Raw genomic sequence first — 20078 nt, forward strand, 5'->3', positions numbered from 1 at the left:
GTGCGATCTGTGAAAGTAGCATTCCGATAGGTGTTAGGTCGGAGCAGCTTGAGTTTCGAAGAACTGACCACCGTTATTAATGAGGTAAAAGCTGTGATCAACTCACGCCCTTTTACTTTCATGTATGATGATCACGACCTACTGTATAAGGGGCGACCTGCGCGTGCGGCGCTGCCCAGCACCGCTGATATGCTTTTGCTTGTGGGGTTTTCTTTAGTTTTCCAAACCGTCGCTGCGAACAGTGGCGCTAGTGCTCAACCCCACCTACCCCAACCCCGTGGCCGGCCGCACGCACGGGCAGCAAGCATTTTCAGCGAGAGCACGGAAGGACGCAAACGCACTCGCGCGAAACAATCGATTGGCTGAGTGCTTGGTGATCTGTTGTGTCGCTAGATCTTGATTACCAGATTCTATTTCAGTGACACTGTGATTCTCAGCGCCGTGGGTGCCGGCTTTCGCGTTTACGGCTTCTTCATGCACGATGGTTTACTTCTGCATACCATTGTGAAAGTCAAGCGGCCGAGCATCAAGAGGAATTTCATTTCATGATTTCCCCGTGACCGATATTAGGAACCAATGGTGGAAACCTGAACAAAAAAAATTGGCTGGACCTTAGCGAAGGCTAAGCCATGGATATCTCGAAGAGAAAAGGTTCGGTGATGCTTATGATTTAGCTTATAGTTATGCTTTGTGATTTAGCCAATGGTTATTCTTTCGGCTTAGCTTATGGTTATGCTTCGATTTAGCCTATGGATATGCTTACGGTTTAACTTATGAATATGCTTATGGTTTAAGTTATGGATATGCTTACGGTTTGGCTTATGGTTATGCGTTATGATTTAGCCTATGGTTATGCTCATGGTTTCACTTATGGATATGCTTTGGTAAGCTTATGGTTATGCTATACTTGTGCCTTGTGTAGTTAGGCAAATTGCTTATCAATGATAGATACCATACGTTATGCAGGATTATTAATCTTCTTTATTCATCATTGTTGGGCACATTGCCTTGTGATTTCTGTACAGCCATAAACACAGCTCTCTGTATCGGTAGTATCACTCTCTTCTCCTTTCATGTTGAATGCGCACGCCGGTTATATAGTCGGCCTCCGCGATCAACACGCGCTTGCGGAGAACGTCAAACGACGACGCATAGCGTGCGGCAGTGGCCACCTGCGCCGACTCCGAACACGCTTACGGACCCAATTCCGACATACGCCGGCTCGCGCGAAGCGCGGTGTTGACTAGCGTAGCGAAGCTTCTCGTTTCAAAAGCCCAACTCCAGAAATGTGCTTAAAGAGTAGTGACTATTTGTGTGATGGCACAATAAAGCGCCCTTGGAATTTTTCAAGCTAGACTTTCATTATTCTTTGGTAAAGCGGCGTAAATAAATACGTCAATAACAGCACATTTTTACGGTTGTGGCATGCACTGCAATTAAAACTACTCACGTTCTGCCGCGCCCTCAACGGCACGTCACTTCAGTGAACGTGCCGAATGCAGCAAAGGAACGCGTGGGCCCTGCAAATCAGTACGGATTGCGTTCATTGCGTCCGGCTCGCGACTAGCGAAACCTACGGGAGAATGAAGTGCGAGCGCGCTCAGGCCTCGTCTAGCCCAGAAAGTGCACACCAGACCATATTGGCGCCACAGCACTAACCAGCATTTTAGCAGACGATGAGGAAAAAAAAGCTCTAAGTGATTACACTATTTCCATCCTAGCAGCCGCGCGGCCGCGCCTTCAAAGTAGTTTCAAATTTCATTGCACTGCACAGCGAAGATACCAAATATCTGGGGAATGTATCGCATATATCGACGCGCATTTTTCTAGCCGCACCCTGTCAATAATGTGAAATGCCGAGTTTACTGCAGCTCCTCTGCGAATTTTTACCGTCATCGCCGTACTCCTGAAGGCAGGGCAGGAGCGTTTCGGGCGTTGCTGTGAGGGTGAGCACTGGCGGCCTCTACCGGCACGCTTGGTCCCTACTCAATGATCACGTGGTATTTCTTCGGCCGCGCGCTGCCGTAGGCGACCACGGGATGCGCAGGTCGCTCTTTATACAGTAGGTCGTGATGATGATGCTCCAGAGCGAGAACCACTGTCACAGGGGCACTTCCTTGTCAGAAAAAAGTTGACGACCCTTCCTCCACACCTACTTCCGGACGAAATTCCTGACGGTGGCATGCATCTCTCACGACGCTGGAACTACCGGACTGCCATGACCGATGGTTTCTGGAGACGGTGGTGGAAAGAGTACTTATTGGAGCTCAGACCGGCACATATGTGCCGACCAACGACGTCGAGCGATCGGAAGAAAGGCGCCTTGGTCCTCCTGAGGGAAGACCGCTTGAAACACCACATGTGGAAGACCGTCAGAATTACGGAAACATTTAAGGGTAGAGACGGCAGGGTGCGGTCCCGCAAACTGGTATTAAGTGGGGGAACCGAGGTGAAGCGACCGATACAGCTGCTGTATCTCTTAGAGATTGTGGAGCAATGAACTAATTAACAGTTCGCTCATCCGGGGCAGGTTGTATATCCTCCGTTCTAGAGCCAAAGCCGCCCCCCCCCGCCCCCTCGCTAGCGCGCTGGCGCCCGCCGACGATGTGGTAAGGAGGACCCTCCCCCCCCCCCTTCCGCCCAGAGGCGCCGAACACTTGATAGCCCTTAAACTGCGTGCATCACTGGCCGACGCGATCTACGAAGGGCGACCGGCGGTGTGGTGGTGTTTTCAAGGTGTGAAGCGGGTTCTTGCACGTGCGTGGTGCAAGAATGCTTGTTTGGCACGGTGTATTATGACTTCCCCTCCTCTCTAGTCTCTCCCCTTCCCCATTCCTTCTACTCAAAAATAAAAGAGTCTTTTTGATGCGACCGAAGCGAACGGACGTCTGTCATTTTTCCATAAGTTAAAGGTTCTCCGTCTCTTATTCCACAACACAAGCTTTCAGGGATCTGCAGAATGACCAACCATTCTTTCGCCAGATCTTTTTTCGCTATGTCACAAATCACGAAAATAAATATATAGATTGTCATACAGGAGTTGTTTATGAAATTCCTGTGCCATGTGGTAGAAAGTACATAGCACAAACCAAGCAATACGTTAATGGTAGGTCGAGGCAACGTCAAAACAATGTTAGAAATGGGAGAGGGTGCCACCTTGCAATTCATTGTAGAGAATGCAAATGTTAGCCAATTTTTCACGCCAGCCAGAAGCCGCGACAAATAGGTTACATAAGTATCTGAGGCAAAAAGGGTCATTCAGGCAGACGATAGGTGCATGAGTGTTGCATCAATCTCATTCTTGCAAAATTAACTGCTTCGCCAGAACGCGAATCTGCAATGATGAACTATGATAGTGCTCCTTGTATAAAACAGTGGCTTTGATTCCTGATTGAACATTGTCGGAAATAAATAAGGCGCCCAACGTGTGTTTTTCTCTCTTTCTTATCATCTTTGTGCCTTTGGCATCAGATCAAGTCCAACCAACACACCGAATTTCCCCTCTTAACATTATAAAACTAGGCGGTGATGATTTACTACAGGAAGCAGAACATTTTGTATCACACACGTCACATGTGCATAACTTATGAAGGATTATGAACAACATGCGAATGAGTCCGGCCTTTCAAGTTACAGCACTGTGTATGAAATTTCACTGACATTATTAGCACCAAAGTCCAGCCCCCCTTAATCTAAATACAATGAGTGCATGCATAGTGTAAACAACGTATTCAAGTTATGGCAATAGACGAACACACACAACACTCTGATCAAGCAACTAAAGCGAGCAAAATGCGCTCACTTGCGTTCTCCACATTCTGCGCAAACCCCAGTTCACATATGCTTGTTCTCTTCTAAATCAACTCAATATGGTTGGGCTAATGGTTTATTTCACAGTCATATTTCTTCGCACTTCCAGGTAATAACTAATTCGCCCACATTGTCAGCTTGCATTCAGGGTTACTCATTTGTGTCCCTTACATCTACTGGCATTCAGCTGCGCTTGCCTTCATTTCCCTTCGCCTAAACTGACTCAGTGACTTCCCACTTTGGTGAAATCAGTGGAAACGAGTGAGAGGACTAGTGAATTTGTGTCTAGCTGTAATGACAGTATAGCGCGTGTAAGTGCTTAAATATCGTACACATGCGAGCGATATTGCAGACACTTCTCCTTCTATGCCCCACAACCTTTTCTGTTAGCAAAGTATCAGCTGTTTCTTTGTGTGCTTCATCATAAACATGATATTTTCGCTGTGCAATGAAGAGCCATTTTTCGCATACCGGTGCCGTGGTCCACTGTATAGTTGCATTGCATAGCCGGGGGTTCTGCTTTCTTTGGAGGCGTTGTTATTAGTGTCGACCTCTCCTGCTTTAATCCTGTATAGAAAAAATACGGTTAGGTGAGAATACAAAGAAATTGCCGAAATTTAATAAGCTGAGAAAGAAAACCTCATAAAAAAAGTCTTTTTAAGGTCTATTTTGGGGCCAGTGGTACTTCAAAGCCGAAAATCAACACTACGTATCAATCACTAGACCTAAGCGAAACGTAGAACTTGTTGATTTGTTTTTTGTTGTTTCATAGTATTTGGCAATGCAGCGCTGCTTTCTGACAACACTATGAAATGACGGAAGTGCAGAAATTCACACATTCTTCAGCCTGGAATCAAACTTGAAACTGCTAGCTCAACCTGAGATATCGCGCCGTTGAAATTCTGCCGGTGGCATAGAGCTTCGCCGTTTCTACAAGTAACGGGCATTCTGCTTCTCTCCAAGAGATATTGTAGCAAATGCTGCTTCTAGCGGAAATCAACACTTTTGCTCTGTTGCTGCGTCGTCGGAGTTAAATGATTATTTTCGCATCAAACAAGCTTCGCGCGAAATCGGGCTTTGAATTCACGTGAACTCGACGCATTGAACAGCATAGCCAGAAAGCCCCGCAAAACCACACTTTACATCGAGGAAAAGGCGTAACACCAGAAAACTGCTCAAAATAAAGCTGCCGTCCGATAAACTTAAACTACGAAATGCAATTAAATATTTTCGCAACGTACCCGTCGTGGTTGCTCAGTGGCTATGGTGTTGGGCTGCTGAGCACGAGGTCGCGGCATCAAATCCCGGCCACGGCGGCTGCATTTCGATAGGGGCGGAAACACCCGTGTGGCTACTTAGATTTAGATCCTCGACAAAGAAGGTCAGTTGGTCGAAATTTCCGGAGTCCTCAACTACGGCGTGCCTCATAATCAAAAAGTGGTTTTGGCACGTGAAATCCCTTAATTTAATTTTGGCGAAGTCCACGAAGGGGCTATAAAAAAACGCAGCGTCGTGGCTAGAAGGCTACACGCGATGACTAGCGGCGCGATAAAGCGTAAGCCTTTGCGGAAATCCATGCATGAAATTTCAACGAAAGGACACCTGGCTACGGAAGCAAGAAATATCGCCAGCAATGACGCAATGGGAGGACCCTGAAAGCATGCAACGCCTGCAGTTAAGGGCTGTTCAAATGCGAAAACTTCAATGCGCGTGTCCGCACTAGTTGTACACGTTGAGATGTTTAATCACCCAGATTCGTTGTCGCCCTGTAGTCGCACTCCCACGTGTTGTCGAAGTTTTCCTGGCTTCTTACAATTTCCGTTAACTTTGGTGGAATTTAATATCACTGAGATCAACGAGAGTGTTTATCGACACGGCCAGATTTCAAGATGCCTTCACAACGTGAACACAGTCGCATAACGTCCATGGCACAAAGAAATGACGGTAGTTGCCACCGAAAAAAAGCGCTTCATCGCCGGCTAACGTCATGCTCTTGCTCCTTCCCGGCCGGCACTGTCTTTCCTCTTACTTGGCCATCAAAGTTACGCCCTGAGGCGACGACATTTTTCTTAGTCTATCCACTCTCTCCTTTTGCCTTTCGCTTTTCTTTCTCCCTCACAGCTTCTCCCTCTTCGCTCCTTGCACCTTTCACTTTGTAACGGTCTCTCAGTGCTTCTGCGCGCTTTTTGCGCACCAACTTTGCAAGGCTGCATATAAACGTCGCGTTTGCTCATTGGTCCCACACGAGCCGTGAGCAGCGGGTCGACTTCATTTTGTCACGCATGATCACGCTTGAAAGTGCGGTGCTTATGCGGTGCTCTGCGACGAACTAAGAACGTACCGCTTATACGGGGGACGCTATGCAGGACTTGACTAAGAGTTTATCAAACGTCCGGTGTTAGGGTTGGCGTCTGGCACCACGTGTTAAAAGGAATTTTAACTGACCATCTCTCACCCTGCATCGTCTAAATGAGGCGTGACTTCGCCTGCGATTGTTGGCGTCCCGCACCTCGTGCACAAAGAACTTTCTCTACCCGACCTTCTTCCACCAAGCCTCGTCGAAATGAAGCGCGACTTTCTAATTCGCCATCACCATTTCGAGTGTCTGCCTGTCCGCCGGAATCCCCGCAGTGTACAGGCCTCTTTTGTGTGTGTATATGTGTGTGGGTGTGCGAGTTTAGAGAGACCCTTTTCTCGAATTGGACCTAGAGAATTTCCACGAACCCGCAACTCGCAGAAGAGGCGGACAGGCGTCTACAATTCCAGGAGGCGGGACTACCTCTTCCTTGCAGCAGGCTCGGTATAACCAGAGGAGGAGGGGCCCTCTTTCTGTGCCGGTCACGTGACGTCGACGGAAGCAAGATCCCGCCCACGATTGTAGAGAGCCTATTTAAGGGGCTCCGAAATATACTTTTCGACACTTTATGCTCTTCTCTTTTTCTTTCGTCTACCTTTGAATAAACCGTGCAAGTTTCGCACTAGAAATCGTCTCGCCCTTGCTTGGTCGCCATGGTCTACCGTATGCCTGCAGCCCGCCGAAAACGCCACGCTACCCAATAATAACGTCGATAACGTCGGATAGGCAGGCGCCGCTAATTCTCGGCAGCAGTACGATACGCTACCCTGGAGTACGCAACACCGGTACACATACAGCCCCTTATTCAACTCGAAGTGCTTTGAAAATTCAAGTCGGGTGTGGAGGCCTACCTAAGTACACGACATGATCTCGTGCTCACAGTACCGCAGGCGGTGACAAGAGATTAGCACAGGCATTCTTTGCTTAACTCACCTTGACGTTCCATGCACCAAATACAGCCATGATCTGCGCGACTGTAAAGCGCAATTTTTTTCTTTCATCCATGCAAGGCTGTACCGAGATGACTTATCAACTGTAATGTCTTAAAGCACTGAAAGAGAATTAAGTTCTTCTACATGTCCCCTTCGGATGATGTTGTCTTTCTCGCAACAAACTGGAGGACGGAAAAATAAAGCTAACTTCAAGTTATGTAGCCACATTGGGCTGCCCTTCCATTCAGATGTTGCTGAAAAGACAAGTACACGCCATTACACATAAATATCTCCCAACGAAGCTCAACGAAGTTAGCGCAGCACTCGTTTGATAAGTGCACATGTGTAATCACAATTGCCAGCAAGGGAACAATGACGCAGTCGTCTAATTCATTCGCAAATGAGATTTGTAATGAATTACACGCGCTCCCTGCACATGTATTGGTCTTAAGTAAAGTTGCAGAGGATATCATTTATTTGATAAATGTTTTCAGCGACCACAAAAACGAGTGCTGTTGTCTTCCTGTAACTCTATTCCGGCATTTCAGCCATTTTGACACGCAATATTGTGGTTTATTTTGTCGAATAAATTGACTGGCACTTGGATCAACCCTACTGGCGCTTGGATTAAAATGGCTGGCGCGCAGCCTATTTGTGGTGGCACTGAGATTAAATTATTCGTACTAAGAACAAATGTTTGGCACGTCGAATACATATTGCGGTGCTCTGATTATTGGCGTGGCGCACGCATTATTTCAGCTGACGCTTGGGAAAGCAAAGCCTCGAGCTGACGATAAAGATAGAAGTTACAGCGCGCTTTCGTCGCTGAAATCGGCTATGCGTAATTCAACGTACTGTGACGCCGTGTAACGCTTTTACAACGCAGAACAGGCGGGTTCTTGTGATTCAGCAGATTAGAATTCTTCGCAATAGCTCATATTTATTATTGCGACAAAATGCTCTGTGTTTCCTTATTGCTGGTTTGCGCTTCCCCTTCATCTTCAGATTAGCTTAGTGGATGTTACACTAGGTCTTTCCTTTGTTTATGTATACACTCAAATATTATATTGCTTTATATGTTTATGTAACTTGCTGTTGAATGGTTACCACGCCATTTCTCCTCTCTTCATTAAGGAACAAAATTCCCGATTTCTCTTTGGTAAAATTCGTGCCTAGAGCGGTCGCTTCAATGTTACACTTATTCGCAAGTCTCTGCCAATCCCTTGCAATGTCCACTTTTAGCACTATGTCGACCGAATATATTTGCCTAGTCACCCTCTGATGCACCCTTTTGCCATATTCCTATCGAAAATCTTGCATGCGCTATATATCTTGTATTAAAGATGTGACATAGATCCTGCATGAAAGCGTGTATGTTCCCATACATATGTATATGAGCACACAGACTTATGGCATGGGGCTAATATGCCTTCATGTAAGAAAGACTCAAACCTGATTCACTATTTTAATTAGTATTTCTATACCCTTACCTTACGATGATGATGATTCATTTGCTATCCCTCAGAAACAGGGCGGTCAGAAGTAGTCACCTACCCTGCTTGAGTCAGTATAGTATGCTACACATACCATTCTAGAATTTTTGTAGCCTTCTCTTTCATCTATCTTTCTTCTTCCTCAAAGCCTTTTCTCTCTACCTTGTGTCGCTACCTACGCCTTTAAAGGATACGGTCGTATCAATCGCTTCTCGGCTTTTAGTGAGCAGCTCTTTAGCCTGTTTCACATGCAAGCGAAAATCCTCGCGATTCCTGCCGCCGCGACGCAGAAGCCTGTTGCGAGCGGTGGCGGCAGCACTAGCGGCTGGAGCGGTGAGGTTCGGGCCAGTTGGAATTTCATCTCGGCGGCAGCGCGACACCCCCGCTTCCGAGCCAACGACGACCCGCCTCCCCCCGTGGCTAGTGGACGACTAGTGCGGAAAAGCCTGCGCATATGACGATGTTTATTTACTTGCTGCACGTGTTACGGGCAATATGCCAAGAGAGCTTTTCAACGAATTGCTAACATGTGAAGTTTCAAAACGGCCACTGCTGTGGAATGTGAAAGACAACTTCCTCAATAGGACGTCTAAATAGTCCCTTTGGGAAGAAGTCAGCGGGGCATTGCTATAATACTATGACACCGGCAAGAAAAAACAACAGCTGCATTGAACTGCGAGATTGTCAGTGTTCTTAAAGAGTTTTTTAATGCTGCAGACTCTCGAACGGCATGACAGTGCTAGTGTTAAAAGTACTTTTTCTCGCCTCTCTAGCGAAACGCTTAAGCTTGTCGAAAACTCGATCGTTGTCGCCGCGTAGACTTCGTCGCGCTCCTGCGAGCACGCGATTGTATGTACGTATTGTCCCGAATTACACACACATCACACGCTCCTTCGATTTTCTCTTTATTGCGTGGGGTTGTTCTGCGCAGTCGAGTTGTACAAGTATTGTCTTAATTATGCAGCCGCGAGAAAAAGAAAGCTAGCATTCCATTAGTTAAGAGGAAGCTTTAGTTCGGGTGGTCCTATCTAAATACACGTACAAGGAGAATTCGTTTTTCTCGGCAACCACTGCACCAAATTTGACGAGGTTCGTTGCATTTAACAGAAAAAAAATTACTCTCCCGACTGTTGCTTTTTAATATTTTATTTTATGATCAATTCTTTATGAAAAATAGTCAATAATTGCAAATTTTTGGAAAACGAACATATCACGTTTACGACTCCGTAATTCCGCAATGAAAAACGATAGCACAATTCTGTGAATTCCGTCTAATAGTACATCTAAAGCTAACAAAATTGATATGCCACACATGATTGTTAGAAAATTTAGTAATATGGAAATACAATTTTCGCAGAACCCCTGTACGCAACGTAGCAAATTAACGTAAGATATAAATTGGCAGATCTAATTATCTAACTTTTCGGGCTTAAATTATATAATAGATGCTGTTTATATAATCGGCATAGCTGCTCTTGATCCGGAGTTATTTATTTGTAAACTTGGTGTTTCTATTTCTTTAACTTCCTAATTTTTGGAGAATCTTGTAACAAAATTAAAGCCCTAAATCAAAACATTGCTGCGAGCAGTCACTAGAATTTAGCTTCCTCTCTCAAGTACAACAAATTTCATTAAAATCGGCTTATTGGTTATCTCAGACAAGCATTTCTGCGTTTTAGATGTATTTGAATAGGCCCCATTGGAGTTGCGCCCGAGCTAAAGCTTCCTCTTAAAAGTGCAATGCGAATGAGTGGCGACCGCTTGCTTTTTTACATAGAAGTCTTTGTCGTGTTTTCAACTGCGAGTAGGCCAGTTCATGTGGGCTTTAATTTATTTTACTAGTGTGCTCACAGGTGTTAAAATCGGCATGTTCATGCAAAACATTGACCCTTATATGGGCTCAAAATTATGTATACCTTATTTTCACTAACGTCATGAGGCACATTCGTCGCCATTTCAGTGAATACAGAAAAAATCCAAACAAGGTGAAAATCTCTGAAAGATACTTTTAGAAAGAAAATTAAAGATGAAGCAGACACCAAAGAGAGTGGAGCAGCAGCTGCTAGCGAATCAAGCTGGTCATATATGCAGCAGCAAGAGTTCCTCAGGGACGCTCTTGAAGCGAGACGGCAAGCAACGAGTAATATGCATGTGAAAGCTAGTGGACACTTTGTGCACATTCTACGCAGAGCTACTGCAGCCTTGGACCAACTGATACAGATATTCTCGCGGACAACTCAGCGCCTAATGGGAACTTGGTGCCCGACAGTGGTCCAGCTGCTTGCGTCAGCGCAGCGCGAAAGAGTCAGAAGGATCCTGATGCCTGTTTGGACCCCCTCAAAGTACTGTTTGAAACGCCAGGCTGTGGAGATTCAAATGATGCGGGGCCTGTGAGGGCGACCCCCCGCACAAGTGGTGTCCCGTCATCACAGGGACATCACACACACACAATCTTGCAGATCTCCCTCGTTGCAGCTGCATTGCGACTACAGTTATGGCCCACCGGATGAGCCAATTCTTCCTGCCACTGGCCTTCAGTCACGTCGCCGTAGCAGTCTTCTGTGTCCGCACAGTTTGGTGGTGTTGTATTATGCAGTATCAATGCATGCCACTTGGCGCACGCCATGTTTTTAAGCAAATTTTCTTTTCACTTTAATGGGATAATGGTTACTGAGACTTGGAACCAGCAACACAGTGACGTTGTTCACCTACCTGGATATCAATCTTTTTTCTTAAACAGGCCTTCCCGTCGCGGAAGCGGCGTGCTGCAGTTAGTACCGAATGACCTTTCTTGCACCTTGATCCCTGAGTTTTCTACTATAACGCCAGATTATGAAGTTTTAAGCTTACAGTACAAAAAATATGCTTTTTTGGTTGTGTATCGCCCACCTGACGGAAAGATCGATACCTTTATTACTGTCTTTGAAAGGATTCTCAGCTTCGTGTGTCTAAACGACATGAACCTTTTCGTGGGCGGGGATTTGAATGTTAATCTTTTACAAAGTACTTCGCAATCCCAAGAACTACAACTACTCCTCCACTCTTTTTATTGCAGGAATGTTATTACAGAACCTACGCGTGTAAGTCATACATCTGAAACACTACTCGATCTATTCATCATTAACTGTTCTGAAGATACCACCAAATTGGGAGTGATTGTAGCTGATATGAGCTCTCATTTGCCGATATACATGTTCTGTAGGCTTCATCAGGCTTCAAAACCAGTGCGTCAGTCTCAGTCATTTGTTTTGCAGGAAATTAATTACAAAACACTAAACACCTTCCGGCAAAAAATTAATAATATTGATTGGACTTCGGTGCTTCTATGTCACGACGCTGATGATGCATATGATAAACTCATGCGCTCCCTTAAGGAAGCGTATGACAACTCCTTTAAATATAAAAGAGTAAGGAAGTCAACTAGAAAACGGAAACCGTGGCTTAATGACAAATGCCTTAGGATGATCCTTGAGAAGGATTCACTGTATCATAAGTTTGTCAGAACAAGAAACCCTGATGATCTTGCAGGCTTTAGGAAATACCGGAACTACGTTATGAAATTTATACGAAATGCAAAAAAGCTGTATTACCAGAACCTATTTCAAGAGGTGAGTAATCGGAGCAGCCTATTATGGCGGGAAATTAAAAAGCTTTTGCATTCCGATGTCCACAATAGTGTTGACATTGAACTTGTAGTTGAACAGAGAACGCTAAGAGGCAAAGAATTAGCAAATGTGTTTAATGATTATTTCACCAGTCTGGAAAAAAGTACTCACGACACTGCAGTAACCAAGTATTTGGGCACACGGAACGCACATACAGCTTTTCTGAAACCTACAGATCCATATGAAGTTTATAAAATGTTCATGTCACTAAAATATAGTAAATCCCACGATGTGAACAGGCTTCAAATAAGACCTATTAAGTTTGCGCTTGATCTCTTGCTCCCAGTACTTACTCATATTTTTAACCTATCGCTGTCAACTGGAATTTTTGCTAGAAAAATGCAACACGCGAAAGTTACAGTCCTATTTAAATCCAGTGACAAAAATTAGCTGTCGAAATACAGGCCAGTATCGGTACTGCCTGTCCTATCCAAGGAACTAGAAAAAGTTATTTGTAAAAGACTAAAGTCATTTTGTGATAAACATTCAATCATATCAAATAAACAATTTGGGTTCCGTGCGGGAATGTCAACTGAATTGGCTCTGCTAAACCAAAAAGAGTTCATTTTAAATGGTTTTGAACATAAGGAACTAACGCTAGGAATTTTCGTAGACCACTCTAAAGCATTTGATAGGCTAAATCATCACACTTTGCTTACTAAATTAGAACATTCTGGGTTTCGGGGCATTTCTGTCAAACTCTTACAATCATATCTTAATCACAGAAAACAACTCGTTTCGATTTCATCAGATGACTGACGTCTCCGGGAAATTGCACAGGGCGTTCCCCGAGGAAGTATACTAGGGCCAGTATTGTTTAATATATATGTTAACGACATTGGCAGCATTTCTAATGACGCTAAATTCATCATTTATGCGGACGACACCAGCCTCTCCTTTCAGTCTTGCAATATCGGCGATCTCTCGTTGTTGGCAAATATCAGGCTGGAACAATTGACCGAATGGAGCAAGGTTAACGCTCTCAAATTAAATACAACAAAAACAAAGGTTGTTATTCTTGCACCTCAACAAGAACATCTGAGTGAAGACATACTGTTGCAGGTTGGCTCTGAAGTAATTGAAGTTGTTCCTAACGTTAAAACTTTGGGTATTATATTTAATCAAACACCAACGTGGGGGCGGAGGGGGCCAATGAACATGTGGAATTTATTGCATCCCGTTTAATCAAAGCTTGCGGCATGCTTTGTAGACTCCGTGAGACGATACCATCTAAAGTTAAGCTGGTCTTTTATAACGCACCGTTCTCATCTCATTTAATGTATTGCCACCTTGTGTGGGGTACCACGTCAAAGCAAAATATCAGTAAATTATTACTACTCCAAAAAAGGCTGTTCGTCATATCGTAGAAGCGGCATTCGACGCACATGCATCTGAATTATTTTCAAAGTATAATATCATTTGTATAGCAAGTTTATATGACGTTAACCTTGCCCTAAAATACCAGAGCTACTTTAAGTATAATAATGAAGCGTTCTTGCGGTTGTGCAATCTAAGAGAACGAACACATATATATCCTATAACATTCGGGAAAGAAAGAGATGGCAGCGACCACTCTCCCGTACAAATTATGGATCAAATCGTCTATCCAGTCGCGTCCCATCCTTATTAAATAAGCTTCATGAAAACGGTATAGAGATAACTGATATTACTAGGAAAACAATACGAGACTTCCTAATTCAAACTGAGTAATTATTCTTTAAGGTTACTTTGGCTTTAAGGTTACTTACCTACTTTAAATTAAGTAGTTTTTCGTTTTGATGCCATTTTTGCATATAGGATGTAACCTGCAAGAAATTTATGCACCTATTCCTTTGCTATATATGTTTCCGTATGTCAAGAAAACTTTATATTATAAATTTTTCAGAAGTTGAAAATAATTACGTATTTGTGTTATATACTGTATATTCATATATGTCATTTGTACTGACTAACACACTGCTTTGTATGTTGGTTCACACGTCTTCACACACGTTTTCACTTATACATTTGTACATTCCACACACTAAAGTGTACAAACATTATTCTGTCCCCGTTGTCATGGATATGGGCAAGAACCTTGTCAAGCTGCAAAAAAGCAGCTTTTAGTTCTTGTCCTAGTATTCATTTTTTGTAAATGAATGAATGCTAAACAAATATTGATTGATTGATTGATTGGTTACCGACCACCAGCCACTTTTCGGACTGCTGAGGCCCGACCGCCAGACGGCGGCCATGGCTGCAGTTCGCGTCCAACGCTGGGCCCTCTACAAGGAAGCGACCTTTAAAAGCTAGAATATGCTGCAGGACGGCTTCTACTGAATGCGGATGCACTGAACAGACTGCCGCTGCGTGGCTCCGATCCCTTTACGGAACCTCACCTTGAAGAATACGTTTTTTCTTTGAAAAGCCTGGATGAAGGGATAGTCGCAACATGCGAGCTGAAAGTGCTGAACACCGATGACTCAACCTTAGCTCACGTAAACCAAAACATGTTACAAGGGTGGCCAAAAGGCGCAGAACGGCTTGACCCTTTCTTGGTCCCCTTTGCTGATTGCAAGTTGGCGCTATGTCTGGCACACGACCTCGTCTACTGGGGACATCGTGTTGTCATACCTGTCGCACCACGGAAGCGCTTCTTACAATTACTGCATAAAACGCATCAGGGGTCCTCGGCAATGAAAACAGTTGTGCGGTTCTTCTTTTGGTGGTCAGGAATAGATCGCAAAGTAGAGCTCAAGGCAGCACAATGAAACAATTGCATTGACGATTTGTCTATGTCGCCAGCCGCCCCGCCATTAAACTAGCCGGAAAGGAAGCAGAGATGGTCGCGCGCTGACATCAACTGTGCTGGGCCACTGGAAGGTAAAATGGTTCTTGTGGTAGTGGATTGCCACACTAAGTGGATAGAAGCGGTGCCACTGAACCAGGCTACTTTGGCAATCAGCATTGATTGCCTGCGGGATATATTTAGCCATTTCGGGGTACGAAGGACCCTCGTATCCGAAAATGGAACGCAGCTCACCAGCCATGTATTTGCAACGTTTGCTGACAGGAACAACATTACGCACTTAAGAACCACCCCCTATCATCCGCAGTCAAACGGAGTGGCGGAGAGGGCCGTCCGGGCAATCAAGGACGGTCTCCGGAAGATGAGACGCGGAAAGCTGGAGCATAACCTGATGCGTTCGCTGCTCAAAACAGGAGGACTCCCCAGAAAATCGGAAAGTCGCCATCGCAAATGCTGCTGGGGTACCAGATACGATCACGCATGGACACCTGGTTCCCTGCGGCGACTGTCTAATTCTAAAAAGGAAAACGACGAGTGGTTGCCTACAACGGACTCTAGTGTCATCATCATCATCATCAGCCTGGTTACGCCCACTGGAGGGCTAAGGCCTCTCCCATAGTTCTCCAACTACCCCGGTCATGTACTAATTGTGGCCATATTGTCCCTGCAAACTTCTTAATTTCATCCACCCACCTAACTTTCTGCCGCCCCCTGCTACGCTTACCTTCCCTTGGAATCCCTTGGACTGTAGTGTACATGTGCGCAACTACGGGTAAAATGGTAACTGGATACGAGGACGGGTAAGAGTCATATCGGGAGGACGGATGGTTACAGGGGAGACTCCTCAAGCAATCGTGCGGCGTCACATCAATCAAGTGCGCGCCCGCACTGGATCTTCTCAAGATGAACCACCGTGCAACGACCCAGGCACGATCAGCAGAGACATTACAGCGAGCGCACCGCCACTCTGCCAACAGCCATCCGCACCCCACCCCAAGAAGCGTTTCCAGACGTGGACCAACAGGCACCTTTTGTTCCAACATTCATGGCATCCGAGGCAGACAAAGTAACCACACTACCTCTTCGACGCTCCACAACATCACGCAAGCCAAGTCAGCGATTTTAAGAGGGAAGAAATGTTGTAAAATGCAGTATCAAACCGCGGCGTCATGTGCGTGCTGTCAATGAGCATGCGCCAAGTTTCTTTTCTACGTTTACTGTTCAGATTCTCCCACCCTTTACTTTCTATATGCGCGCAATCAACACTTGTGCATTTCTCGGCTAATCACGGGGTCGTTAACGTCTCTCTTCTTGCATGACGGCTGCTAGGCTGCAGCTGCAATGCTACAGGTGGCACGTAAGCGGCATCCTCACTTCAGAAATTTGTGCAGAACACATGCAGCCATTACCCCATAATCTGCATTTTCAGGGAGCAGGTTGACCACTCGGCGAAAATGCGAAAACTCGACGCCATCACCACGAATGCGTTTTCAACACACCTTCTGAAATGAAAACATTTGGTAAAGTACATTGCACTTGTGATCTCGAGAGGTACATCAAATCAAGTCAATATTTTCTGCCGCCAGGCCAGTGAAGACACCTACGCACTAAATCAACTTATAACTGCAACAAGCCTTGCCCGACCAAGCCGATAGTTGAATATCCGTTTGCCTTCATCTAGGCCTCTACCTTAATAACGCCGAAGAAAGTCGGGGCGAAGCTTGAACGCTTCGTCCCCTACGAAAACATGGGGTGCCACTGTTGATGATTATGGGAATAATTTTGGTGCCGGGAGACCAAGCAGGCCCCACTCCAAGAATTTCCCTAGCCTTGAGGCTGCGAGGGTTCCGCTATCAGTCTGCCGCCCATAGGCCCCAAAGTCTGCAAGGATAAACTTCATGTTGCTGCAGCTATAGCCTTAAGTACTATAGAGTACGTGCTCTGGAATGACGAATGATTAATGCATAGAGAATGGTGATTTACAAACAAAAAAAGGCCAATGCGTACATTACCTTGTAGTTGAAGTACAGGCTGCCTGAATTTGGTGGGGCCTGTATATGCACGTGTTTCCCGTACACGGCGCCTAGACAATGTGGGAAGTTCCAGTTTTCAAGAAATCCCTCGGCCACCTACTGCCAATCGGAAGTAGTTGGCACCTGTGGTGGGAATGAAGCAGGGCATATAACGACATTTTTAGAGTAAAAAGAGCAGCAGTGCAAACGAAAGATTGGCCTGTGTAAAGAAGTGTCATCCTGCAGTTTCTTCACGTCCCTGTTTTTAGTTTGTGCTATTTTTCTGTGGTATGAACTGAGAAGCTGATGAACATATACACTTCGATCAAATCTGAATGTCTCAAGCAACTGGTCACATACTGCTTTCTCATTTTTTAAAAGGGAGAGGCACGTATGCTTACGAACCATTAAGTAAATAATTAAAATCAAAAAGTGCATACCACACATACAATTCTGGTATCTTTGCAGGGTTTACAAGATTTGCTCATGCATTGGATTGCATGAGCTTGCTCTTGAGCTCTTGTAGCATATGCGATACTTTTTTGAGAATTCGCACTCTCAACACTATACACATGCTTTCTATTGTATCTTCAGTTCGTATTTAAACAAACGGGTGCCTTTGAAAATATTACAATGAACATTCATTATATGCAGTTCTCCCTTTGCTCTCATCGAATTTTACCTTCCTCGTTATGTCATTTACAATGTGCCCATAGAGTGGACAGTGTCTAATTCACACGATACTCATTGCTAAACTGTTCTTAAAAACAAAGCTCTTAGAATAAGCAGTGATTTTTAATAAGCAACGATTATGTATTATGAATTTATCCCTGTAGTACTTTTGCAATATGTAGGTTACCTTCAAGTATGGGAAGAAAACAGAAAGATTAATCTTGTGCATGGGGTCATTTAACGTCCCAAAGCGACATTGGCTATGAGGGATGCCGTAGTAAAAAGCTCGGGATTAATTTAGACTACCTGGCTTTCTGTAACGCGCACTACCATCATACCGCACGTGGGCGCATAGCGTTTTGCCTCTATCTCAACATTCTCTTCCTATCAACAACGTACCTTGAGACAAAGGGGCTGAAGGATTTCCCGCAACAATTTGCAAGTCTCGCGGATAATATCAGCTGTTGAGATGCCCACTCTGAATGCCAGGGTGACATGCTGTATTTACATCCCCGATGCCACGACCTGGAAGGAAGCCCAAAAGTAACGTCAGCTTGGCATACTCGGAACCGCGATTTATCAATTAAAGGCGGCGAACTGCCCAGTACGTGAGAGTCATTGCAAGTATTGCGCGTGACAGTATGGGTTCCCGCATAACGAAGGGTTTCGTGAGCGGCCCTTCAACGAGGGCATGAAGCTCGTCAAACTTTTCTGCCAACATCTTGTAATACTTCTGAAAGTACTCGGTGTCGGCGTTCATGAGCAGCGGCATCTGTCCGAAAATATTGCATAGTAAAGTACCAGCATCACAATAACTATTTCTGTGCAAACACAACTCACAGCGGTGTGGAACTCGGATTCCGCTTTTAGGTTTTCCCAGATGGGTCTCACCCACCAGCGCCGTGGAACCCGGAGCTTAAGCGAACCATTTATTTTAAAGGCAGTACTCGAGAAAAAGGAGATGCGTGTAAGAATCATCATGTGGCGCACATAAATCCATCTTTGTCGGCGCGCTCTAGTTGACACGCTGGCGTCCTTTATGGCAGAGTACCGAGCCGCTCGAGAGTTTGTGCGCCACATATGAGCATCTTTTTACAAAAAGAACAAAAAATATATAAAGTAAGCATGATTCACATACTTCAAATGCAGGATATGTATTTATAATATAAACATTTGAGAGGCAGAGACAAAACAATGCTTATATTGGTAGTCGCAAACTACCGAAAGTGGCTTAAAGTCCCGTGTTTTTTGCCAGCAACATTGCTATTCGCAGCGGCGGAAAACGAGCGGCGGCAATGCATGTGAAACGAAACCTCGCGAAGAGCTTCGCAGCGCCACACCGCTTTTCGCTCCATTCGCTCAATCGCTTGCATGTGAAACAGGCTACAGACGCCTGCTCGTGCGGCGAAAGTCTGCGTTGTCCCTCCTAACCGAATGAACGAACTGAGCGAAGGGTGAAAGCAAACGCGGAGCGCAGCCGGAAACGAAAGAGGGAGATAGTGAACAAAGCGCGTTGAGAAAAGCTGAGGAGGAAGGTGCAGCGCAACCGTCGGGTGGAAAGCGGAGGAGCTGGCTATGGCGAAAGCGCGAGAAGAAAAAAATAAAACAAGTTCCACTCTGCGATAGCTGTAAAAACAGTGAAGCTGCTGGTCATTCTCTCAAGTTTCAACTCGTGTTTAGCGGGATTTCTATGAAAATCTTGTCTCGTTGTCGTCGTTTTGGTAGATTCGAGCTTGGGTATCGTTGGGTTCTTTGCGCTATCGCTTTGCTACACCCGAAGGAACGACAGAATGTGCGGTAGGTTTGCCTCCTCTGTGTGTGCCATCTTCAACTTTTCCGCTGCACGCACGAGCTCGGCGTTGGTCCAGTAGCGGAGGTCCACCTCATCTGCAACAACCCTCTTCATTTCCGTTCCTTCAAGAGACGCTACCAAAGTGTTCAACTTGTGAAGTTCCTTGTTTGAGTAGAAGAGCATAGTTGCGGGGCGTGCAGCGTGCAGAGGTTCCTCTGCAGTGACGAACCTGCTTTCGAACATTGCAGTGTCCTCCAGAACAACGCTCTCCCGTCTCTGATGTTTGAGAGGATGGTAAGCGTGCGCTTCCGTTCTCGATCCTCGGCGGTAGTGTCTTCCCTCCGCTAGCACTTTATTTGCGCTTCTCGCTCTCGAAGCTCGGGATTTGCGCGACGTCGGCGCTGCTACTCGCGCCGAGCGGAATCCATGGGGCCAGAAAGTGCGCCGGAGAAACACCTGTTCCTATACCTCATTTCTCCCCTCACCCGGCGGGCCCGCTCCTACCTTAGGCGCACCCTCTGGCGGTGAGCTCCGGAACCCGCCCCCCGCTCCCGCCCC

At 45.5% G+C, this 20078-nt stretch overlaps 1 pseudogene; it reads right to left on the minus strand.

Moving 5' to 3' along the window:
* Window positions 1-16656: 16656 nt before the first annotated feature.
* Window positions 16657-19703, minus strand: LOC142586121 (uncharacterized; annotated as a pseudogene).
* Window positions 19704-20078: the final 375 nt, after the last annotated feature.

The sequence above is a fragment of the Dermacentor variabilis genome, chromosome 6 (genome assembly GCF_050947875.1).
Source record: "Dermacentor variabilis isolate Ectoservices chromosome 6, ASM5094787v1, whole genome shotgun sequence".
In the NCBI taxonomy this organism is placed as follows: domain Eukaryota; kingdom Metazoa; phylum Arthropoda; class Arachnida; order Ixodida; family Ixodidae; genus Dermacentor; species Dermacentor variabilis.